Genomic DNA, 26,250 nt, shown 5'->3' on the forward strand with positions numbered 1-26,250 from the left:
TTTAGATCTTTCATCCATTTTGAGTTTATCTTTGTGTATGGTGAAAGAGAGTGGTCTAGTTTCATTCTTCTGCATGTGGATGTCCAATTTTCCCAGCACCATTTATTGAAGAGACTGTCTTTCTTCCAATGGATAGTCTTTCCTCCTTTATCGAATATTAGTTGCCCATAAAGTTCAGGGTCCACTTCTGGATTCTCTATTCTGTTCCACTGATCTATGTGTCTGTTTTTGTGCCAGTACCACACTGTCTTGATGACCACAGCTTTGTAGTACAACCTGAAATCTGGCATTGTGATGCCCCCAGATATGGTTTTCTTTTTTAAAATTCCCCTGGCTATTCGGGGTCTTTTCTGATTCCACACAAATCTTAAAATAATTTGTTCTAACTCTCTGAAGAAAGTCCATGGTATTTTGATAGGGATTGCATTAAACGTGTATATTGCCCTGGGTAACATTGACATTTTCACAATATTAATTCTGCCAATCCATGAGCATGGAATATTTTTCCATCTCTTTGTGTCTTCCTCAATTTCTTTCAGAAGTGTTCTATAGTTTTGAGGGTATAGATCCTTTACCTCTTTGGTTAGGTTTATTCCTAGGTATCTTATGCTTTTGGGTGCAATTGTAAATGGGATTGACTCCTTAATTTCTCTTTCTTCAGTCTCATTGTTAGTGTATAGAAATGCCACTGACTTCTGGGCATTGATTTTGTATCCTGCCACGCTACTGAATTGCTGTATGAGTTCTAGCAATCTTGGGGTGGAGACTTTTGGGTTTTCTATGTAGAGTATCATGTCATCGGCGAAGAGGGAGAGTTTGACTTCTTCTTTGCCAATTTGAATGCCTTTAATGTCTTTTTGTTGCCTGATTGCTGAGGCTAGGACTTCCAGTACTATGTTGAATAGCAGTGGTGAGAGTGGACATCCCTGTCTTGTTCCTGATCTTAGGGGAAAGGCTCCCAGTGCTTCCCCATTGAGAATGATATTTGCTGTGGGCTTTTCATAGATGGCTTTTAAGATGTCGAGGAATGTTCCCTCTATCCCTACACTCTGAAGAGTTTTGATCAGGAATGGATGCTGTATTTTGTCAAATGCTTTCTCTGCATCCAATGAGAGGATCATATGGTTCTTGGTTTTTCTCTTGCTGATATGATGAATCACATGGATTGTTTTATGGGTGTTGAACCAGCCTTGTGTCCCAGGGATAAATCCTACTTGGTCATGGTGAATAATTTTCTTAATGTACTGTTGGATCCTATTGGCCAGTATCTTGTTGAGAATTTTTGCATCCATGTTCATCAGGGATATTGGTCTGTAATTCTCCTTTTTGGTGGGGTCTTTGTCTGGTTTTGGAATTAAGGTGATGCTGGCCTCATAGAACGAATTTGGAAGTACTCCATCTCTTTCTATCTTTCCAAACAGCTTTAGGAGAATAGGTATGGTTTCTTCTTTAAACGTTTGATAAAATTCCCCTGGGAAGCCATCTGGCCCTGGACTCTTGTGTCTTGGGAGGTTTTTGATGACTGCTTCAATTTCCTCCCTGGTTATTGGCCTGTTCAGGTTTTCTATTTCTTCCTGTTCCAGTTTTGGTAGTTTGTGGCTTTCCAGGAATGCGTCCATTTCTTCTAGATTGCCTAATTTATTGGCGTATAGCTGTTCATAATATGTTTTTAAAATCGTTTGTATTTCCTTGGTGTTGGTAGTGATCTCTCCTTTCTCATTCATGATTTTATTAATTTGAGTCTTCTCTCTCTTCTTTTTAATAAGGCTGGCTAATGGTTTATCTATCTTATTAATTCTTTCAAAGAACCAACTCCTGGTTCTGTTGATCTGTTCCACAGTTCTTCTGGTCTCGATTTCGTTGAGTTCTGCTCGAATCTTTATTAACTCCCTTCTTCTCTTGGGTGTAGGATCTATTTGCTGTTTTTTCTCTAGCTCCTTTATGTGTAAGGTTAGCTTTTGTATTTGAGTTCTTTCCAGTTTTTGAATGGATGCTTGTATTGCGATGTATTTCCCCCTTAGGACTGCTTTTGCTGCATCCCAAAGATTTTGAATGGTCATATCTTCATTCTCATTAGTTTCCATGAATCTTTTAATTCTTCCTTAATTTCCTGGTTGACCCTTTCATCTTTTAGCAGGATGGTCCTTAACCTCCACGTTGTTTGAGGTCCTTCCAAACTTCTTGTTGTGATTTAGTTCTAATTTCAAGGCATTATGGTCTGAGAATATGCAGGGGACAATCCCAATCTTTTGGTATCGGTTCAGACCCGATTTGTGACCCAATATGTGGTCTATTCTGGAGAAAGTTCCATGTGCGCTTGAGAAGAATGTGTATTCAGTTGAGTTTGGATGTAAAGTTCTGTAGATATCTGTGAAATCCATCTGGTCCAGTGTATCATTTCAAGTTCTCATTTCTTTGGAGATGTTGTGCTTAGAAGACCTATCGAGTATAGAAAGAGCTAGATTGAAGTCACCAAGTATAAGTGTATTATTATCTAAGTATTTCTTCACTTTGGTTAATAATTGATTGATATATTTGGCAGCTCCCACATTCGGGGCATATATATTGAGGATTGTTAAGTCCTCTTGTTGAATAGATCCTTTAAGTATGATATAGTGTCCCTCTTCATCTCTCACTACAGTCTTTGGGGTAAATTTTAGTTTATCTGATATAAGGATGGCTACCCCTGCTTTCTTTTGAGGACCATTCGAATGGTAAATGGTTCTCCAACCTTTTATTTTCAGGCTGTAGGTGTCCTTCTGTCTAAAATGAGTCTCTTGTAGACAGCAAATAGATGGGTCCTGCTTTTTTATCCAGTCTGAAACCCTGCGCCTTTTGATGGGGTCATTAAGCCCGTTCACATTCAGAGTTACTATTGAGAGATATGAGTTTAGTGTCATCATGATATCTATTCAGTCCTTGTTTTTGTGGACTGTTCCACTGAACTTCTTCTTAAAGGGGAATTTTGAGAGTCCCCCTTAAAATTTCTTGCAGAGCTGGTTTGGTGGTCACATATTCTTTTAGTTGCTGCCTGTCTTGGAAGCTCTTTATCTCTCCTTCCATTTTGAATGAGAGCCTTGCTGGATAAAGTATTCTTGGTTGCATGTTCTTCTCATTAAGGACCCTGAATATATCCTGCCAGCCCTTTCTGGCCTGCCAGGTCTCTGTGGAGAGGTCTGCTGTTACCCTAATACTCCTCCCCATAAAAGTCAGGGATTTCTTGTCTCTTGCTGCTTTAAGGATCTTCTCTTTATCTTTGGAATTTGCAAGCTTCACTATTAAATGTCGAGGTGTTGAACGGTTTTTATTGATTTTAGGGGGGGATCTCTCTATTTCCTGGATCTGAATGCCTGTTTCCCTTCCCAGATTAGGAAAGTTTTCAGCTAGAATTTGTTCAAATACATATTCTGGCCCTCTGTCCCTTTCGGCGCCCTCAGGATCCCCAATTAAACGTAGGTTTTTCTTTCTCAGGCTGTCGTTTATTTCCCTTAATCTATCTTCATGGTCTTTTAATTGTTTGTCTCTTTTTTCCTCAGTTTCCCTCTTTGCTATCAACTTGTCTTCTAGGTCACTCACTCGTTCTTCCACCTCGTTAACCCTCGTCGTTAGGACTTCTAGTTTGGATTGCATCTCATTCAATTGATTTTTAATTTCTGCCTGATTAGCTCTAAATTCTGCAGTCATGAAGTCTCTTGAGTCCTTTATGCTTTTTTCTAGAGCCACCAGTAGCTGTATAATAGTGCTTCTGAATTGGCTTTCTGACATTGAATTGTAATCCAGATTTTGTAACTCTGTGGGAGAGAGGACTGTTTCTGATTCTTTGTTTTGAGGTGAGGTTTTCCTTCTAGTCATTTTGCTCAGTGCAGAGTGGCCAAAAGCAAGTTGTATTGGGAAAAAGAGAAGAAGAGAGGAGAGAAAGAAGGAAAGAAAAGAGAAAGAGAAAAAAAGGGAAGAAAAAAAAGAAGAAAAAGAGAAAGAAAAAGAAAGGAGGAAAAAAAGGGGATGGGGGAAGGAAACAAATCAAAAAGCAAAACAAAACAAGAACCACGGGGGAGTATCTTCTGATTCCGTGTACTTTAAGTCCCTTGGCTTCCCCTGGAAGTTGTCCGTCTAGCTGGTCTTCTGGGGGAGGGGCCTGTTGTGCTGATTTTCAGGTGTGAGCAGTTGGGGGAGCTGCTGTGCCCCTGCCTGGTGCAGGGCTCAGTGGGGGTTGTTTACCCCGTGAGGCCGCAGGAGGAACAGCCCCAGTGGCGGGGCAGCTCTGGAGCCCTGGATTCAGCCCCCGCAGGAACTCTGTCTGCAGGGCCTGGAGGCTCCGGGGCGGGGCCGCTGATCTGCTCAGCTCCGGGCAGGAGCGTCCTCGCTGTCCTGGGCCCTCCCGGCCTCTGCCTGTCCCGGGGGAGGCCGGATCCTGGGCTGTGTCCCGGCGCCCTGTGCTCCGGAGCCTGCGCTGTTGGATTCGCGCTCCCGCCCCGCAGCCCCCTCCGCGGAGCCGCCGCCCGAGCCCCTCCGAGCTGCTCCTGGAACCGCGCAGGCCCCTCCGCACGGAGCCTCTTCCTCTGCCCGAGCCCCTCCGAGCTGCTCCCGGGGCCGTGCAGCCCCCTCCGCGGAGCCGCCCCCCGAGCCCCCCGAGCTGCTCCGGGTCCCGCCGTGCGCGCTGCAGCCCTTAGGGAGCTCGGCGCACTCTCCCGGGGCGCAGTTGCTGTTACTGTCCCGGGGAGCCCGAGGGCATCCCCGCCCTCCTGGGGTCCTGCTCTAACTCCCTGCGAGCCCCTTTCCGCCCGGGAAGGTCGGTGCAGCTCCTGCTCCTCCGGGACGGGGCTCTCCTGTCCTGGGGACACTCGCCCCGGCCTCAGCCCGGCTCCTCGCGGGGCCCCTCCCCCTTGGAGGCCTTTGTTTCTTTACTTCTTTTTCCCCGTCTTCCTACCTTGACAGAAGCGCGAACTCTTCTCACTGTAGCCTTCCAGCTGGTCTCTCTTTAAATCTCAGGCCGAATTGATAGATTTTCAGGATGATTTGAAGGTTTTCTAGGTAATTTGGTGGAGACAGGTGATTTGGGGACGCTACTCTTCCGCCATCTTGCTCTATATTTTACATTTTAAACACTATTAATCTACTGGTGACCTGATGTCTGATATGAGAATTCTGAATGCTATCTGTGGGTATAGTTGGAACATCTTGAGGCAAATTTGAAAAATTATTGTCATTTTGTATTTCCCTTTGACTTGCTGTATTTCAATAGTGGAATTCCTCACAAATGTAACAATGAATGGCTGACAGTAAAAGCAATATAAAACAGCATATGAGCCAAAAATATCGTGGTAGCTATAGGGGTTCAGTGCAGGATAAATATCTGAGTGAGTAACGAAAGCCTTCATCTGATGTCCACCAAGTCTTGTGTGCCCAGAGATCCAGACATAAGGACCAACAATGACATAAGTCTCCTTTAAATTCTTTTCCATGTATTAGACTTATGTCCCTTCTATTCTAGGCTCTAGGCATTGGGAGAGATTTTATTCCTCTTATATCCAATGGCACCTAGGTCAAGCATGGCACGGGTTAGACATCCCATAAGTGTTAGAGATTTAATGGAGGTGAATGACTTCCACTAAGTGGCAGATCAGACAACAGATGCAGGGGACAAAAGAGTCATCAATCAGAGTCAGAGATGACCTGAAACTAGAAAAATAGAAGCCTGGTGTTGCAACTATCAGGCACTGGAATCAGAAGGGACACTCAGGTGTCTGACAAGCACCAGATACTAGACCTATACCAACAGGAACAGCACAGAAGCCAGGGCACATGACCCAGCTGCAGTGTTGAAAGAGGTAGCTCTGTCTGTCCAATAAGTATTGCTCCTAAGGGACATGGTGATAACTATTCATTGATAAGGAAATAGTGAAGTTGAGGGAATGGGCTGTGCCTCACCTGACAGGTGAAGCACACTGACCAGAAGTCTAGGATTGTTCCGGAGTCCAGCAGTTGATTAGTAAAAGTATGATTCAGGGACCAATATTCAGGCCTTGGGAGGGAGGTTGGTACAAGCAAGGCAAGGATTTGAACTGAAGAGGTGTGGAGAAGCCCAGTTTACCAGTAGCAAGAGTAACAATACTGAGCTAACAGGGGCTGGTTGACCAGACAGACTCACTAATTTCTGTGGGAAGTATGACTTGATCCTGGAAGTGTGGGTGGGGCTGGACCTGCGGGGAGCCTTGTCAGGGACAAGAGGGGAGGGATACAAAGGCTGGGAACAAGGCTGGCTCGAAGAAGAGCTTCTCTGTGGTGGTTCTGTTTTTCTGAGGCCAATCATTTTAACTGATGTGTGAATAACTTTTTGAACTTATTCTGTATTTTAAGACTTCTTTAGTTTTGTACAGACTTAATACCAACTGTTTATGCAATAAAAGTTTATTCTGAGAATAAAAGATTTCTAAGACATTGGTAAATGATACATGTACATCAATCATATTCTAAGCAGTTAGGCTTCATAAACTACTTTTTGTTTTGCATATTTTGAATCTACCCCATTAGGTGCCTACAAGTTTCTAATTACTGTATCTTCGTGATAAACGAAGATTTATCATAAGGCCCATTTATCATGAGGTCATCATCTTGCTTCATCCCTTACGATTACTTTTGCTTTAGAATCTATTTTTTTTTCTGATGCAAATAGAGCTATAACATTTGGCTTTTAATTCATGGTTCTTTGGGGTAACTTATTCTGCTGTTGGACTTTGAATGTGTCTGTATCCTCATAATTTAAGGATGTTTCATGTAAACACCACGTAGCTGACAAATTGACATTCTTTGTTTTTTCAACAAAGTTTGTATATTTTGATCCCCTTCTAATTCACTTGGATTGATGAACATTTTAGCTAATGTTTTTCTTCAAGAGGTTTGGAAGCCATCTACTGTATTTCCTCAAAAATTACTCTTAGCTAAGTCTTTACCCTTTTGCCAGAAAAATACAAAGACCTTAGAAATTGTAATTCCATTAGCTCTCCTCTGTTACACCATTTTGACATCATTTTTATACCGTAAAACTAGGCACTGTCATTGTATTGTCTTACTCAGTATCTATACAGACTTTTCTATGCTGGTATTGGTTCTGTTGCTTCCTGGTGTTTCACTTCCATTCTTGTCATTGAAATTTCTTCTTCTTGAGGTTCAGCCTTGAAGTTCCTCCCGTAAGACTCTCCTTCAATGATAAACTCTGTTTTTTTGATTGCACAAAAATGTCTCTGCTCTTCTTCTTAAGTAATAGTTTAGCAAAGGGTGAGGTTACATGTAGATAGTTGCTTGCTGTCAGCACATTGAAGATATCGTCTCTTGCATTTATTATAATGGCTGTACATGCATTGAATTTGATTCCCATGTTCATGAATTGACTACAATTCAAAATAAGGGTTTTTGAAAAATCAATCTACTATTGTCTATGCTGTAATGGAATCCAAATTTATGTTTAATATAACAAATCTATTAAAATTATAACTTATGGGGAGCCCTGGTGGCTCAGCGGTTTAGCGCTGCCTTCAGCCCAGGGTGTGATCCTGGAGACCCAGGATTGAGTCCCGCATCAGGCTCCCTGCATGGAGCCTGCTTCTCCCTCTGCCTGTGTCTCTGCTTCCCTCTCTCTCTGTCTCTCATTAATAAATAAGTAAAATCTTTAAAAAATAAATAAATAAATAAAATTATAACTTATAACCCTCATCCTTTAAAAAAAGGCTTTGAATTGGCTATTCAAATCTGGGAGATTATACATGGACACATTTCAAGAATTTAGTTAGGATGATAAAGACTTATATACCTTTAAGAGAAGGGTAGATATTTCTTGAACATTTTTCTTGAAACTTCCAATCATGGAAAAAGTAGAAATAGTATATTAAAAGGACACTGTCAAATGTCAGCTTCAAATGACTTAATATTAAGCTGCTGCCTTAGTGTAAAATGTCTAATAAACAAGTAGATTTGGCATAGATTTTCAACATGTGCTTAGAATCAGCATAAAACTAATTATTTAAGTTAAGACAAGTTTAAAACTCAAGTAACAATTCTGTACATTCTTAATATACTTTCCATTTTTCATATATATTTTTTTCTTTTTTTTTTTGTTATACCAAAGGGGAAGAATTCACCCTTTCTCTCTTTTCTCTCTTTGCAAATAATCCTTTTGTTAACTGACTGCAATTGTCAAATAACAAATGCAACAGAGTCAAATATGTATTTGATTAATCCAGTGGCTCCTTCTTAAAGAAAAAACAGACATGTTGCCAGTGGTCTGTGGCATAAAGCTCATTTCAAAGGATACTTTAAATTTCACTTTTTTCTTTAAACTATTTTTCTTTCTTTCCTTCTGTCTTTCTTTCCTTATTTCTTTTTGTTATTGTTTTTGAGACAGTAAATGGGATTCACTTTTTGTTTAAAAACACAAACCAAAAAAACCCTCTGTGCATGTTGGGTTTTTTGACTTTCCATTCTATTCCACTTAATTTAATAAAACATTTTCATATCTGCTAAAATATGAAGTCTAATACCTGATACAAAGGAAGAACATGGCAATAGGATGTTCAGGTAATAACTCTGGGAAAGGAACTAGGGGTGGTGGAAGGGGAGGTGGGCAGGGGGTGGGGGTGACTGGGTGACGGGCACTGAGGTGGGCACTTGATGGGATAAGCACTGGGTGTTATTCTATATGTTGGAAAATTGAACACCAATAAAAAATAAATTTATATAAAAAAATAAAGCATACTCTCAAAGGAAAAAAAAAAGGATGTTCAGGTAAAAGCTGGGGGAGATGGAGGACGTTTCACAAAGTATATCAATCATGTGGCAAGTGAGTTGTACATTAAGTAAGAGAGGAGACTCCGGCTCTCTCACTCCTTGTATTTAATCCCTGTGATGGGATTTCCACCAGGAAACCTCATGAGTCCACTTTTTATGCACTTTTCCCTCTTCATGTCCATGGTCATTTTTTTTTAACGATTTATTTACTCATGAGAGACACACAGAGAGAGATAGAGAGAGAGAGATAGAGAGAGGCAGAGACATAGGCAGAGGGAGAAGCAGGCTCCCGGTGAGGAGTCCAATGCAGAACTCGATCCCAGGACTCTGGAATTATGACCTGCCCCAAAGGCAGACACTCAACTACTGAGCCACCCAGGTGTCCCATATGTTCATGGTCATTATTGTGGTCAACATCATCTTTGTTACTTGCTTTAACCCAGGTTTGCTGCTTTTTAACCGGCTCTCCCCATTGACTTAAAATACACCTGACCAAACATACTTCTGCTTAAAATCCTTGTTTATATTATTTTTCTATCCTTCAAGTGTCTGGCATATAGTGGTTACTAAATAAATGCATGGAATTTTTGTTTTTTTGTTTGTTTTAAAGATTTATTTATTTATTCATGAGAGACACAGAGAGAGAGAGAGAGAGAGAGAGGCAGAGACATAGGCAGAGGGAGAAGCAGGCTCCCCACAGGGAACCAGGTATAGGACTCGATTGCAGGATCATGCCCTGAGCCAAAGGCAGATGCTCAACTGTTGAGCCACCCAGTGTCACTCCTTGTTTTTAAACATGATAAAGATGAAAAAGGAAATGAGAAGTAATGGAGAGATCTGTACATTAATTCAATTAACGACTATTTGGACTCCCACTATGCGTCCAACACTGTGCTTGGTGTTCACAAGGGTGAACACAATATATGCAGGGCTCCTGTTGCAGGGAGGCTTTGGTATCACTCATTCCATCTAAACAAGTAAACAGCTAAAATGTTCAGGCACTATGTACTGGGTATTGTACTAAGAGTTTTATCCTGAAGTGACCTCACGTGGTCTTCACAACCAAGGAGCTAGGCACTCTTACTATGCCCATTTTGTTCAGGAGACAAGGAAAGCATACCAAGGTTAAGTAATAAGAGATGTGGCTAGGATTAGAAACAACAGACAGACCAGAACTATTTCCCTAATTCAGATCCATAATGTACAGTCATTGTCCTATTCATTGGAACAGACCTTTGATTCCTGAAGCAATAAGGGAATGCCATACAGCAGAGGAAATCATCAATTTTCTGACTTCAGAGAACTGACTTCCAGAGTCAGGCATAGCTATCATTGGCACTGGATTTTCAGAGGCCGCCAGAATTCCTGGGACACCATAATTAGGGGATTCATTTCTGTACCCCCTTAGCCCTCTGCTGGAAGCATGTTGGCCAAGCTTGTCAGTCTGAGATTTTCAGATCAAGAATTTATCCAACTACCTATTTTGCATTTCTTAAATCTTTAAGATTTGGGTTTTTATATTTATTGTATTTGTACCTTTCAAAAAGTTTATGCTTATTAATCTTTTTCACATTTTTAAAATGTCTTGATAGTCATTATCCTTAATACTTTTTACTTATTATTTACTTCATTTTTTAATTATCTTTTAATTTAACTTTTAAAGATATTTTTACCTTCTACTTCATTTCTCTGAGTTTGGTTCCTTTTTACTCTTCTCAACCAGGTCCCCAACTTAATTTAATTTTATTATTTTAGTAAAGGTGACTTATTAAATGTGTTTAAATGTGATGCCTTGGGGCAGCCCGGGTGGCTCAGTGGTTTAGCGCCGCCTTCAGCCCAGGGCGTGATCCTGGAGACCCGGGATGGAGTCCCACGTCGGGCTCCCTGCATGGAGCCTGCTTCTCCCTCTGCCTGTGTCTCTGCCTCTCTCTCTGTCTCTGTCTCTGTGTCTCTCATGAATAAATAAATAAATAAATAAAATCTTTTAAAAAAACGTGATGCCTTTTTAAGACGTTAAGGTCAACTGTTGCATAAACAAGGGGAAAAGGCCTTGTGGAGAATGAGTCCCAAGACATGGAGATGGTGTATGATGAGCCATCTCAGAAGGCAAAGATCATGTGGACTGAGCTGGGCAGGGCTTTGTGTATGAGGTAGGGTGTGAATCTTAAGTCCTGAGCAGTTGTGCCAGGAAGCCAGGCTCTCATCTCAGTTCTTTCATTAACTACCCTTGTGACCTTTGGCAGACCCCTTCCCTGCTCTTCTCAGCAGTAGCAGGAAGGGGCTGAAATAAATCATTTCCAAATGGGCCTTTCCAGCTTTGGTATTGTGTGTGCCCTGTGATTCAGATGGTAGTGGATTAGCAGAACAAAGCAGAGCATTTTGATTGAGCCATATTAAAATGGCATATCAAATTATCAAAACACTGCTTTTTATTACTGTTCTCAAAAGAAATACATGATGTATCCCTGACCCTATGCCTAAGCCTTGCTCTGTTCCTCAGCCTGTGAGCCCCATCAAAATATCCCTGGCACCAAAATGGCAATATCAAAATAGCATGAGCTCTTTGCAGAATGCCAAGGCTTCTAGTTCTACAGAACGAGTTTTGGATTCCAGGCAGAATTGCTCACTTACCCCTTAGCTGTGTGACCTTGGGGATCAAACTTTTCAACCTTGGTTTCCTCATCTGTAAAGTAAGTTATAGTCTTGACACTGAAGATATTAAGCTAGAAATAAAATGTGTAAAGGGCCAATGCATACTTCATCACATATAGAAAGGAAATAAAGCTTAAGGTAGTTTAATGGTCCCAAAAGAACTTCCTAAAAGAAAATCATCTGTTCACACAAAGTCGTGTGTGTTTTGATTCATGATTTGTAGGTTGGGAGAATCTTGGGTTTCAGAAGGGCTCATGGCCCTGTAGACTAGGAAGAGATCAAGGGCTCGGGTGGGAAGGGAAAGCAGAGATCAGACAGTCAGACAGTTGGAACACGTACCGAACAACTTATCAGATGTACAAAGAGTAGGGAATGTTTATGAAAAACAAGCCCCCACATCTCACTCACTCCTATTCCCAGATCAGAGCCCTTTTTTTCTGAGTCAGAGCTGGAAATCAGCATTTAGAAGTGTTATTGCTCACCAGGGGCATGTACTGGTATGATACAGCAACATTACTCTTGAGCTCTGTGGCATCTTGACCTTGTCTGGCTTAGAGGAATCTCAGCAAGATTCATTTGTGGCTTTATGTAGTGACCAAATTGACTAAAAGGCCCAAAGATAAAACATATGTTGCTCCAGCAGGAAATTTTGGAACATTTGGTGAACTTTATGAGAAATAAGATAATGTTGTAAAATTGGGTTGTCTGGCTGCTGAATTCCTGAGGCAAAGTAAATAACAAGAGTACTGGGACATGGCGGGGGGAGGGTGGGTTGAAATTGCCCGGATGATGATGATGATCTAGTGACAATGATTTCTTGAGAATCACAAAGAGAAAGAATACATTCAGGTTCTAGAAAATGGTCTGTATTCTTGATTTTGGTATGGCCCTCTACCCTCAAGACAAAGACTTACCTGGACAGTTATCTCACTTTGAATTTTCATTCTTTTGAAAAAAATAAATGGGCACCTGTGAGATATTATAAGCTATTGCAAGTATTTAGGATATCAAATCAATTAAGACACAACCATTCCTGGCTTGAGTTGACAGTCTTATGGGTGTAAAAACCTGTGGACAGCCCAGGGTACAATCCAATGTGCTGGGTGCCATTACAGAAAATTGAGCAAAGTACTGTAAATCACAGAGGATAGATCAGCCAACTCTGCCTGTGATAGTCACAGAGTCTTCTTAGAAGAGATAATATACTTCAGTTAGTTTCTTACAATAAAGTTAATTCAAGAAATGAGAAAGGGAGAGATTTTAGATGCAAAGTTTGTACAAAGAAGGCACAGAGTCAGAAATTGATATGGCACAAAGTGGTAAGGCTGAACATAGATTGCAATTTGACAAGAAGGCCATGATGGCAGGAACTTAAACTGCAAGATAGAGTGACAGAAGGAAGTGAGTCTAGGAAGTCACTTGGATGATAGCCTTCATGGTAAGCTAGAGAGTCTGGATTTTATCTGTAAAATCCAGGAAGGCCAAGAAGAGCTTTTGTTGTTTTGTTTGTTTGTGTTTCTTTATTAACCTGAGACAGAACATAGTAGTTTTGTTTTTAGTAACACACATTCAGTGGAAGAAATATGTTTAATTAGTTACCTTCAGGAGACTTTGGTGCAAGACTGTTTCACTAGTCATTGCATCTCTTAAAGTTAATGGTCTAGTCTTGGAAGAAAGGATAAGCAAGAAAGTTAGAGTGAAGCTGGAAGTAAGTCTCAAAGCTGAGGTGGAATAGAATATACGGATGACAGATCAGATGTACAGATGATAGAGGAGCTGGAGGGAGGTCTTGATGATGGCAGCAAGAATCAATTGTAAAATGGGCTATGTGGCAACACAATAAATTGATATGAAAAATAACTTCATTCTTTTGTTAGATAGGTGTTCTCTTACGTGTTTTTGCTCATACAAGTGCAATAGAGAGTGTACATCTAATTTTTTTAATGTGGGCAAATATGCTTTGCTTTAAGAAGATAAAATGGGGTCTGGTTCCAGCCTGCTCATAGGGGTAGGACATCACACATGCTAGAGACGATTATCAAAATCCATGATCTCCTCTTCTTTCTGGGAACATGACTGGACTTCATGTCCCAGCATCCACTTGTGGCCCTGTGATTGAGTTCTGGCCACTGGAATGTGAGTAAATGTACAAGAATTTCAAGCTTGCCCCATTAACTTCATGAGGCATTCCTCTATGCTCTATCTCCTTCTCTGGCTGGTTGGAATGGAGACAACTTTTGTGGCATTAATCAAAGTTACAAGGTGAGGGTGATAGAGCCTACAATAGTCTGGGTCCCTGAGTGACATCGCAGAGGCTTTTCACCTATTTGGTACTGTTACAGCAGTAAAAAATAAGCATCAGTCAGGGTCTATTTGTTACAGAGGTTACTCTACCCTAACTATTACATCAAGATCTCACATTGATTTGTTAATTTAATGAATACTTACTAATATTAATTATGCACCTGGCACTATATTAGACGCTGGAGATGGAGTGCAGAGCAAAGTATGTAATTGTCTTGGTCTCACAGACCCACAGAGTTTACAGCCCAGGAGGTAAACACTAATTGTATATGTTTCTGCTTAGAGTGCCTCAATGTACTATTTTATTACATCAAAGTTTATTTTTATATTGAAAAATCTCCCTTCACATAATATTAATTTTTAAAGACATGATGAGTGTTACTTTGAAATAATTTTCATAAGAACCAAGAACCAGCATCCAGTATGGAGAGAGCTGATGTGTGAGCTCTTTCCAAGTTTCTAGTCACTTTAGAAATTTTATATTTTTTTAGTGTAATTGCAGAGTTTACACTTATCTATATAATACAATTTATGTTGTCAATAACACCAGCTTACTTTTCCAGTACTAGAAAAAGTGTTATTTTGACATTAATAATAGTGAGAATTAATAGCCATTTATATGAACTTCTGCTTTTGAAAAAAGGCTTTTAAATTGAGTGTGTTTATATATTAGCAGATGGGTGTACAGGGGTTGAACAGGTCTGGGGGAGGACTGATGGACATCACTTTGGATGGGTTCCACTGGAGGTGCCCACCAGACATTTAGGAGGATCTGTGCCTGGTAGCCAGCTGAGTTCTTGACTTGGAGATCTATTTGTAGGTTGAAGTAAAATAACCAATAGTGAGGAGCAGAGTAAAGACACAAGGGGAAAAAAGATACAAAGAGAGGTGACTGCAAACCTGGATTGTAGGTTTCTTAACCACATGAGTTGCTTGGCATAGACCCTCTCTTCAACACTGTGAGTTCAAATGCTACATAACAAGTTACAAATTTAGCACTTTAACACAGCATTACACTTCTCATAATGAGCACTGAATAATGCATTGTCATATCATTATGTTGCACACTTGAAATTAATATAACACTGTATGTTAATTATGCTTCAATAAAGAAAAATAAAGCAATTACTGATAGGTTAAAACAAAACAAAATGAAACATACACTTATTATCTAAGAGTTCCTGTGGATCAGGAGTCCAGGCACAGCCTAAATGGGCCCCCTTACTCAGGGTGTCACAGGACTGTAGTCAAGGAAGGTGTCATTGAGACCACAACCTTATCTGAGACTTGGATTCTCTTGTGAGCTCACTGGCTGCTGGCAATGTAGTAGAAGGTAGTGTCTGATTAGGTCAGGCCCACCCAGGATCATCTCTTCAGATTAGTTTGGGCCCTTAATCACATTTGTAAAACCCCTTCACCTTTGCCATAGAGTGTAACTTAGTTACAAGAGTAGAGAGTGATATTCTATCATATTCACAGGACCACCCACACTCAAGTGGAGGTGGCCACACAGAGTATGTATATGAGGAGTTAAAAACCTTGGAGGTTATCTTAGAATCCTGCCCACCATAAAGGCCATGGATATATTCATTTATATAACAACTATTTTTTGGGCACCTAATATTTGCCAAAAGTTATTATGGTATCTTTGAAGACAACAAATACTTTTTAAAAAATAGAGCTGGGGTAGCCCAGGTGGCTCAGCAGTTTAGTGCCGCCTTCAGTCCAGGGCGTGATCCTGGAGACCCGAGATTGAGTCCCACATCAGGCTCCCTGCATGGAGCCTGCTTCTCCCTCTGCCTGTGTCTCAGTCTCTCTCTCTCTCTCTCTCTCTCTCTCTCTATCTCTCATGAATAAATAAATAAAATATTCTTTTTTTTTTTTTTTTTTTTTTTTTATGATAGGCACACAGTGAGAGAGAGAGAGAGAGGCAGAGACACAGGCAGAGGGAGAAGCAGGCTCCATGCACCGGGAGCCCGATGTGGGATTCGATCCCAGGTCTCCAGGATCGCGCCCTGGGCCAAAGGCAGGCGCTAAACCGCTGTGTCGCCCAGGGATCCCTAAATAAAATATTCTTAAAAAAATAAAAAATAGTGCCAAATAAGCAGAATTTGGACTGCTAGAAGTTAGCAGGGTAAGTGGCTGTTTAAAGTGAGGTATTAAGCATGGGCTTCCTGGGGAAAGTAACATGTAAGCCCAGACTCCTTACAGTTACCACAGCTTTCCCTTTTTCTATGCCTGGGGAGTCTTCAGATGTTTCTCTCAACTTATTTTCCTTTAATCCTTATCTTTATTTTTATAGAACTAATGAAGTAAATTTAAAAATTCTACATTGGATTTTATTACATGTAAATTAAGACTTCACAAAATAAAGTGAGCCAGAAGGCAAAAATCTCATAAGCCAAAAGAAACCAGGGAAACCCCTGAGGTTTCAAGGGGGCTCAAAAGGCAAAGATCTGTTGTTTAAAAAAAGAATCCAACATGCTCATGTTTGGTACCATCAATGAATCAGTATGACACTGGGCCTGCCCAAAGCACATGGTTCATTGATTCATCGATTTATTCATTCATCCCCATATAATATGCTGAGAATTTGTTATATGCAAGGCTTTACACTAAGCATGGAGATTTCAAAAATAAGTAAAGTATAATCACTGACTTTGAAGAACTTACAGTAGAACGAGACACAGAATCTTGTGTAGATAATTTCAATTATAGCATCCTGTCAGCAATACCTACAGCTAGTTTTATATATGAAGAAAATACTCTTCCTGGGTATCTTAGCAGGAACCATGAAATAAAAATCCTTAACAATTTAGTGAAGGGAATAAAGGGGAAAGGAGAGAAAATGAGTGAAAATATCAGTGAGGGTGACAAAACATGAGAGATACCTAACACTGGGGAATGAACAAGGGGTAGTGGAAAGGGAGGTGGGCAGGGGGGTGGGGTAACTGGGTGATGGGCACTAAGGGGGGCACTTGGAGGGATGAGCCCTGGGTGTTATGTTATATGTGGGCAAATTGAACTCCAATTAAAAATAAATAAATAAATAATATAAAATTACAAAAAAAAACAAAAAACAAAAAAACAAAAAAAACAATTTCTAGATTAGCTTTCTAAAATGTGGCCTAAGAATATTTTGCCAGATGTATACTATTCTACAGACCCAGGGTGGGGGGTGATGAAGTAAATGTGTCTACCTACAAATGGCTCTTGAGCTGAGCCTGGGGAGAGGAAATGCTTACTAATGTTGTGGCTTGACCAGAGAAGAACACAGAAGGGAAGAGCAACCAAATTATTTAATACTGATAGGTCGGTGTTTACCTAACAGTCATATAACAAACTGCACTACCAGGAAGTTAGGGAAACAGTAGCCTCATAAATTGTCTCCAGCATGTTCTGCCACAGGTACTACATGAGAACTGTAGTGTCAAAGCTCTCGTCTACTCTGGATCCTAATGCACCAATCCATGGAAGACTGGCAGAGCTGATGATGCTGGATCTGTGCAGGGGCTAAGCTGCTCAAGTGCCCTCATATTTGCTGGCTATTGCTGGGGGAAAAACCATCCTAAAATTTAGTGGTTGGAAATAACTGTCATGTGTTTACTTCACAATTCTGCAGATTGAGCTCATTTGGACAGTCTTCTTGTCTAGGCCAGGCTTGGCTGGTCTCAGCTGGGTTTACTCACGGGCTAGTGGTCAGCTGGTGGGTCATCTGGGACTGTTGGTTTATGATAGCTTCATCTGGGACAGCTGGGTTGACTGAGGCCTTTCCCCAAATAGTCTCCTCACTACCAGGCTTATTTCCAAGATGGTCAAAGGTTGCAGGAGCAACAAGTAGAGAGGAACTTATTATTTTTGCCATATTAATGTAATTGATGACTTTGGTGCCAGTTAGTCAATTTTCTATATAACAGCTCATTGACTTGGGCTAATGCAGAAGTGATATTTCACCTCACTATTTCTTAAAAGCTAAGCACAATCCAGTGACACACTTATTTTGTTTTTTCCAAAGGTAGGAGACATAGGAAAGATGACAACTCCAGGCCAAAGAGTGATTCATTTGGCACTTTTTGAGCAGCCTGCTGGCAGAAAAGTGTACAAAGCACGTTGTGCTAGACGTAGGGGTAAAGCAACATGGTGCTGGCACCACAAAGATGTCAGTCTGAAGGTGGAGGCAGTCTGTCCAGCTGGGAAGGGGCTTTCCTCATATATGTATGTGTGACACTGACCTGCCCAGATTGCTTCAAAAGTCCCTCTCCTTAGCTTTCCCTTTGTCTGACTCTCCCCTGCCTCCCCTACTAGCTCCTACAAGTGGTAGTAATGTAGGTTAAGTGATCATCTCACATAAAGGTCACAGGTAATTCCTCCAATGCCCTGGATTCTCCTGAGATAAATGAGGATTTGCTGTATATAAATAATTTCCAGTAGTTTCAGGGAGCTACTAAATTAGCCCCCATTCTCTATGAAGTGAACATATTTTATTCACCAGAAAATACCATCCAGATGTTTTTTTTGTTTGATAGTAATTAGCTCAAAAACATTTACTGAATCCCCTTGTGCCCCACACCATGCTGGGAGCTGGGAATGCAGACATAGCCCTGGCCTCGTGGAATTGATGGTCTCACGGAAGATGCATTGAATTAGCATTGAAATTACCATGATTGCTATGAAAAACTATTGGCTATCATGAGAACATAAGACAGAGGGGGAGCTCAATTCCTCTCAGGGAATCAGGGCAAGTTTCCACAAGAATAGTTGTTTCATCTGAGAGCCAAAGGGGAAGTAAGAATTTGTCAAGTAGAAGGGGTGACGGAAATGGGAGACCATGTTCCCTGCAGTCGAGGCATTCAGAAAGTGGAAGAAAGCTGGCTGGAACAAAGAGAAGGCAAGGCAAGCAGCATGGAGGGACATGTAGATGCCCATAAGTCACATCAAAGTTTTTATTTGTAGTTCCTGTTGGCGTCACTATTGTTATTATTAAATCTTTCCTTCATTATTTATAAGTCAATTGCTTTTCAAAAAATTATTTAATGATATTAAAAAATGCCATTTTTTAAATGCTATTTCTAATACCTTTGGTCTGTCTGTCCTCAGATACACCTAGTTCTCCATCACTGGGCCAATCCATATCACTTCAATGTGGCACCACATATGCAGTTCTTGACAGTGCTGCCTCCCCACCTCATTGAGTATCTTGAGAATTGAATCCTGGGAAACCTCACCCTACACTCAATTTGTCATCTCTTTTGGCAGATTTCAATCCCTAGGACTACTTTTTACCTAGGCTATTCAAATTAATTGTGGAAGTAAAATTTTGTGAGGCACTATATGAATGTTTGCTCATACACAAACATCTAGAATTTATGGCATTCCATTAAAAATCAAAGAGAAGCTGAACTAAGCTAAATACACCCCTCTGGTTGGCTTGCACTATTCTTTCCCTTTAAACACAAAATACATGTTACTCCAGGTGGCCTCCACCTCTCCTCTCTGGGTGAAACAAATCAGGTGACGGACTTCCATGACGGTTTTCATCTTCCAGGTCATTGGGTTGGTTTCTTGTTCTTATTTCATTGCTTCTAGTTTTAATAATACTCCCTGGTATTTACTAAAGAGCATCCTGGGGTGGAAACCCCCTGGCTCAGAGGCCTTGGGTTCAAGTTCTGATGCACCGGTTGCTGGCTGCTCTCTGACGCTCTCCATTGGTGTCTTGATGCTGCAGTGGCTCTATGTACAAGACGGCTCCCTACAGCCCTAAAATCATACCTATTCATGGGCTCATGTAGATTTCTGTGCTGGTTATTGAGTATTGTAATTTGCTTTGTTGACAAATAATCGTGGCCAGTTTAACGTCTATATTTAGAGTTGCTTCAGTGTGAAATGTTCACTTTGTCAGGATTGATGAAAACTTCTATGTCTAAAGAATGTGCCCTTCAGTGCTATGGAATAAGGAAGAATAGGCACTTCGCTTTTCTCTGTCTCTGACTTGAATCAACTTTGGCCTGTTATTTATTTTATTTATTTATTTATTTTTTAATATTTTATTTATTTATTTATTTATGAGAGACAGAGAGAGAGAGAGAGAGAGGGGCAGAGACACAGGCAGAGGGAGAAGCAGGCTCCACCCAGGGAGCCCGACGCGGGACTTGATCCCGGGTCTCCAGGATTAGGCCCTGGGCTGAAGGTGGCGCTAAACCTCTGAGCCACCCAGGCTGCCCTGGCCTGTTTTTTATTAAGGTGTAAAAGATGGATGCCTATCACTTAATATACCTCAGATGGTGTAATCCTGCTTTACCAGAAGATAACCTCCACTTGGAAGATACAGGATTTTTAAGCAAATAATGCCAACTGGAAGAAAACAGAGAAGACAAGAAATGTCTCTTTTTGTCTTTATTGTATCCAAGTGAATGTTCAGCCAAACTATAAACATATTTACCACAGAGCAATTGTGGTTTTTCTCCTCTAAAATGTTACTTGATTATCTTGACACAAGGCAATGTTACTTCATTGTCTGGCCACAACACAAGTTCCCTCCTCTAGTTAGCAACAAACCAACTTTCCTTAGAGAAACATACTTGATCAGCCTCTTTTTAAAGCTGATTTTCCTGGAAAGTAGCTACCGAGTTATCTGAAACTAACCAAATAATGCATATAAAAAATATTTCCTGAAAATAAAAGGTCATTATTGGCTAGATATTTGGACATTTTATAGATGGTGGAAACATGAAGGCTTGGGTGAATTCTCTAACATGTATACGGTGGGTGGGATGAGAGGATGGGTTAATTCTTGAAATACAATTGATTGCTATCAACCATTTTGAGTTCCTGGCAAAAACAAATGAGATGTTGTCTGTGATCCTTGCCACATCTTGTATATTGACTCTAATCAGCATGAATACTATAGGGTATTCCTTAGTTCCATTTATTTAGCAAATGTCTATGGGAAGTCTCTAATGTGGCAGGAACAACAGCTGCTACTCAGTGCTGGGGAAGCAAATGTGACTAAGAATTTGATGAGCTCCCCAGATACCTAGAAGATAAAGAAGTTTCTTAGCACAGACTGAGATAAGTGATAAGACACTATTCACAGATGCACTTGGCCTGGGGGTCAGGGAATGGAGAAAGGTCATCTCTCGGAATGCCAGAAGTAGAGGTAATAATAAGTATCACAGCTAACTGGAAGCTTCTGTATAAGGGCACAACCCAGAAATTTCAAGAATGGCTTTCTCTCATATCCCATTGGCCTGATCTTACTCTGAGGCCGTCCCTAACTGCAAAGGGGGCTGGCACGTGCAGTCTCTAGCTGAACAGCTATTGTCCTGGAAAACACTGGACTTTCTATTACTAACAGGAGTAAAGAGAGAAGGACTATTCTGAAGGGGGAACAGGAAGCAGTTTCTGCACCTGTCATTTTTTTCTCCCAGTTTTCTTGAGATATAATTGACATGTCATATGTATTAGTTTAAGGTGTACAATATCGGCATCTGATACATTCAAAAACATTCAGGCTATATTGGATATATACAAAAATGATCAACATAGGAAGTCTAGCTGGCATCCTTCACCTCACAGAGTTATAATTTTTTTTATTGTGGATGAGAACTTTTAAGATCACTCTGTTAGCAACTTTAAAATATACAATGCAGTAATTTTTTAAAGAATTTTTTTTTTTTTTTTTTTTTTTTGAGAGAGAGTGCCCATGAGTGAGGGGAGGAGCAGAAGGAGAGAATCTTTCAAGCAGATTCCCCACTGAGTGAGGAGCCCAGTGTAGGGCTCAGGTCCACAACCCATGAGATCATGACCTGAGCTGAAATCAAAAGTTGGATGCTTAGCCAGCTAAGCCACCCAGGTTCCCCAGTATTGTTAACTGTTGGCACCATGCTATATGACAATCCCCAGGACTTCTTTATCTTATTAACTGAAAGTTTGTACCTTACCATCATCTTCACCCATTTCGCCCACCCCTGCCCACCTCTGGCAACTGCCAATCTGTTAAGTATTTGAAGGAATGACAGAGAATCGCTTAGAATTGGAAGGACATCAGGATTGGAAGCACATTCAGAGGTCATCTGGTAGCCTCTCTGGGGATATTTGGACCTCCTTTCCAACGTTCCCCATCTCCCCCAACTCCCCCAGCAATCTCAGGTGCATTTGCAGTGAGGGGGTTTGTTTGCAATTCTTCTGTTCCAGACACATTAACTGAAAAGAGATGAGCCCTGCCATTAGAAGCTCTCATCACCCTGTTAACATCATCAGTTCTCAGAATCTTGATCTTAAAAATAACAAGTGACACATTAATGAGATTAATACATTAGCTAATGTAATGGACTCCTTTAGTGGAGGCATGGGAAAGCTATCCATCTAGCAAGGAATATGTTTCTTCTGAATCCTTAGCAAAACTGGGCTTAGAAAGGGGACCATCGGGCTTTAGGGTCCAGCCTTTAGAGGTTTCCTTCCAGACAAGAACTGTGGAATGCGCTTTGCCAGGACCCCTAGTTAACTGAACGTCAGGATAGGCACCACAGAAAGAAAGCTAAGAGAATGCTGAGCCCCCTTCACTGACCTTGCCTAGCCTCAAGGGGACAAATGGACTAAGTGGCTCAGTTCCTTACATCCTTTGCAGATCTTCCCTCTGCAGAAAAATAGGAGCAAAAAGCTTAAAGGCAAGATAGGCTCCTTTAAAAAGAAAAAAAAACCTGTGCTAGTTTGCATATACACTGATGTTATCTATCATTTAATTAAAGCAGTTTGACATTCTCAGGTGTTTCTTTAATGGCACAGGCACACTTCAGTTTCTCATAGGCTGGAAAGTAGGGTATTATCAGAAAATCTGGCACAACTCTGGGTGGATTGTGTGCATAGTTTTAACTGAATTCTCATTTTATTTTTAACTTCTAGAACAGATGGAGTCTGGGGACTAAAATCATCCCACTCTTCCCTGAGCATTTGAAAATGAGTGGCTGTGAGCCCATCCATCACTTGACCAGAATTTATGTAGATCACCTCCTCTCTGCCACATGTCTGGGCTGGGAGTGAGAGCTATTTTTATTAAAAGATACCTGTTGTGGGATCAGCACTTTGAAGGTTTTGGGGGACATAGACAATGGTCACTGCTGGGTTATAACCAGGCACCACGGGTACGTACAGGTACGAATGTGACAATCAGGTGGAGAAGGAGGCAAAAGTCATAAAAGATCACAGGACAGTGAACAACCAACTGGCTGTGGCTGGATGAGACCACTGAGGCTACTGGATGAGCTCCATGAGGAGGAGCACCTGCGTCCACTAGTGACGTTGCTGGGGAGGCCGTCAGGGGGGCTGCTGAAAGAGTGCCTGGTGTTGGCCATCCCTGCTGCAGGAATGGGGAACACAGGGCTCTGAAGAATAGCTGCAAAGAGGAAGAAAGATGCTGGACCTGAACTTATTTTATCTGAGCAACAGCTTATGTGCCAGAGAGATAGAGAGATAGGGAACGAGGATTCTTCTAGCAGGAACCAGTTAATCTGCAAGTATTCACTGGCACCCATCTGGCTGGCAAAGAAAGTGGCTGTAAAACCGGAGGAATATTTATGGGGCTGAAACAGAATAAACCTCCCTCCTCTGGAAGGAGAAAAGGTGGCTCCAGCTTGCTCTAGGAGTACCTCCTGGGCCAGGAAATGAGCTGGGAATGGGAGGAATGTACCAGCCCAGGGCTGTTTAACATCTTCCAATCTCAGCCTCGCAGACTGGGTGACAAGCCATGGGGCCCTCTAACCCCTCCCTCTCCGTCCCTGCTGCAGGCTCCGTGGCCAGGGCACCCAGACTCCCAGTCACACGCTGTGCAGGGGCCTGGGGCACCAGAGAGTCTGGCCACAGGTAGGTCTGCGGGTGCTGGACACCCAACTCAGCTGCTCTCTCCTGTAGCGTGTGGCTTTGCCTGGGAGTGACTTCAGCCCAGTTTTGAACAAACACTCCCTCAGCACACTGTGCCAGGCACTGTTAGTGCTAAGCACTTTACAGCATTAACTCATTTCAAGGGTACGCTTATCTCCATGAGCGCGGAAAAATGTATAGGATTTTGAGCCATTATATTGTACCCCTGAAACTAATATAACACTATGCTAATTATACTTGAATTAAAAAAAAAAAACATACAAAACATTCCTCTCTGCAATACGTAATTTCATTCTTCCCAATTGCCAAACGAGGCACAGTGAGGTTGAAGAGCTTGCCTAAGGTCACACAGCTGGCGCTAGCTTCTAGAGTGGGTGCTCTGGCTCAGAGATCCCGGCTGCCCCACAAGGCAGCACAGCATCACCCAGCCTTCTGCGGGGAGGCAGCAGGTTCCCGGGCAGGTGTCCATGTATGTTAGGTCAGCGCTGTCTCCAAAACCCACACACTCCTGAATTAGAAGCATCCTCCCATCCTTCTCTTTGGTAGGACCAAATATCCCTTTCATTCCTCCTCCCTTACTTCCTCTTAAAATGAGATTTTTGTTAGTGATAATTATTTGGGATAAGGGATTTTCTGGAGCAGAAAACTGTCACCTGAACAGCAGGTGGTTTGCCCTGCATTTTTTTTAATAATAAATTTATTTTTTATTGGTGTTCAATTTACCAACATACAGAATAACACCCAGTGCTCATCCCGTCAAGTGCCCCCCTCAGTGCCCGTCACCCATTCACCCCCACCCCCCGCCCTCCTCCCCTTCCACCACCCCTAGTTCGTTTCCCAGAGTTAGGAGTCTTTATGTTCTGTCTCCCTTTCTGATATTTCCTACCCATTTCTTCTTCCTTCCCTTCTATTGCCCTGCATTTTAAAAGGGAAACGAAGTGAGTGCTGCTTTGTCTTAGATGACACTATTAGATGTGGCTCTCAGGGGGTGCTGGCAGATGAGCCCCAGAAGCTTGCTTGATATGACACTGTTTCTTTTTTCCCTGAAAGTATTCAGTTAAGTCCTCTTTGGAAAGCTCTGCCTGGATTTCCCTCACCCTTGGGGCAATCCACAGGACACAATCATCGTCGACAATATGTCTCGTGGTCTGAGCTATTCGTCCAGTAGAGTCCATGCAAACCGGGGAGTGGGAGTACGGAGTTGGGGGTACTTCAGTAGAGCAGTCCCCCATGTGAAAACTCCTCGGAGGCCTCTCCACGACCTCTCCCTGCAGTATTCTGGATTTCTGTGGGTATCTCCAGAAAGAATATGTATGTATAACCCCAGCCAGACACACATACTGACATGTTCAGTAACTTTGAGAGTATAGTCTAAGAAAGAGAAACACATCCCTTGGAACACACTCCTCCCCTCCTAGTCCACCCTGGAGACAGCAATCTGAGGAGCAGTATCAGAGGTCTACTTCCTTTCTTAAACCATCTACCTCAAGGGCCTACCAGCCCATTACAAAGTCCCCCCAGCAATGGTACTCCCCACCCCCAATCAACCCCCTTTACTACAGAAACCTGAGAAGACAGAGAAAATTGAAAACTAGAGGTTTTATTTTGTTGTTTTTAAATCCTGGGTCAGATAAAATTTTTAGGCACAGCACCCTTCTCATTGAATCTATACACAAGGAAGGCATCTGGGACACGATTTATCATATCCTGTTTAAAGCACGCTCAGAAAGCGTAGAGAAAGGGGAGGAGAATGTATCCTTCAAAATCAGCTTGTTTGTCTCTTATTTCTACCAATTCGTGAGATGACAGGAGGCAGGGGCTAGGCTTGCCTCACCCACTGCCGAATTCCCAGTTCCTGGTTTACCGAAAAGACAATGGCATGACTTTCAGAGGAATAACTAACGGAGGCCCACCAGCTTCCCAACACAACAGCCTGATCCATTCTCTTCTTTCCTGAATTCTCCTTTAAAGAAGCATCTCAGAAACTACCTAGGGACTCTTGGGACTGACACCTCTCAATATCTGTGCATGGATTTATACCAGGGCCCAAAGAGAACCACAAAGTAAGGAAGACGTCATTGCAACAAATCACCAGTCCGGGGCAAAGACATAGTATAGTCATAAACTGCAGCCACCAAGTTGATTCCCTAAAAAAGAAATATTTGGAGTGGAGAGGCCAGGCCCAAGTCACAAGCAGGAGACATAGAGAAGTTCTCCCATCCCAAGCACAGAATTCTTTTTCTGCTTTTTTTTTTTTTAAAGATTTTATTTATTTATTCATGAGAGACACACACACACAGAGAGAGAGAGAGAGAGAGAGAGAGAGAGAGAGAGGCAGAGACACAGAGGGAGAAGCAGGCTCCATGCAGGGACCCCAATGCAGGACTCAACCCCGGGACTCCAGGATCACAGCCTGGGCCGAAGGTAGGCACCAAACCGCTGAGCCATCCAGGGATCCCCTCGAGCACAGAATTCAAACTGAGGTGTGGAGCCTGAGCAAATTCCAGAGGTCTGCAAAGTCAACTGAATGAGCCCCAAATTAATCTAATTGTGTCAGATTCATTCACAGCATAACTCATCCGCTCCCTTCTGGAAGCTTTCCCCTCATCCTCAGAACTTCCCATTTCTGGGGCACCT

This window comes from Canis lupus, chromosome 5 (genome assembly GCF_003254725.2).
Source record: "Canis lupus dingo isolate Sandy chromosome 5, ASM325472v2, whole genome shotgun sequence".
In the NCBI taxonomy this organism is placed as follows: domain Eukaryota; kingdom Metazoa; phylum Chordata; class Mammalia; order Carnivora; family Canidae; genus Canis; species Canis lupus.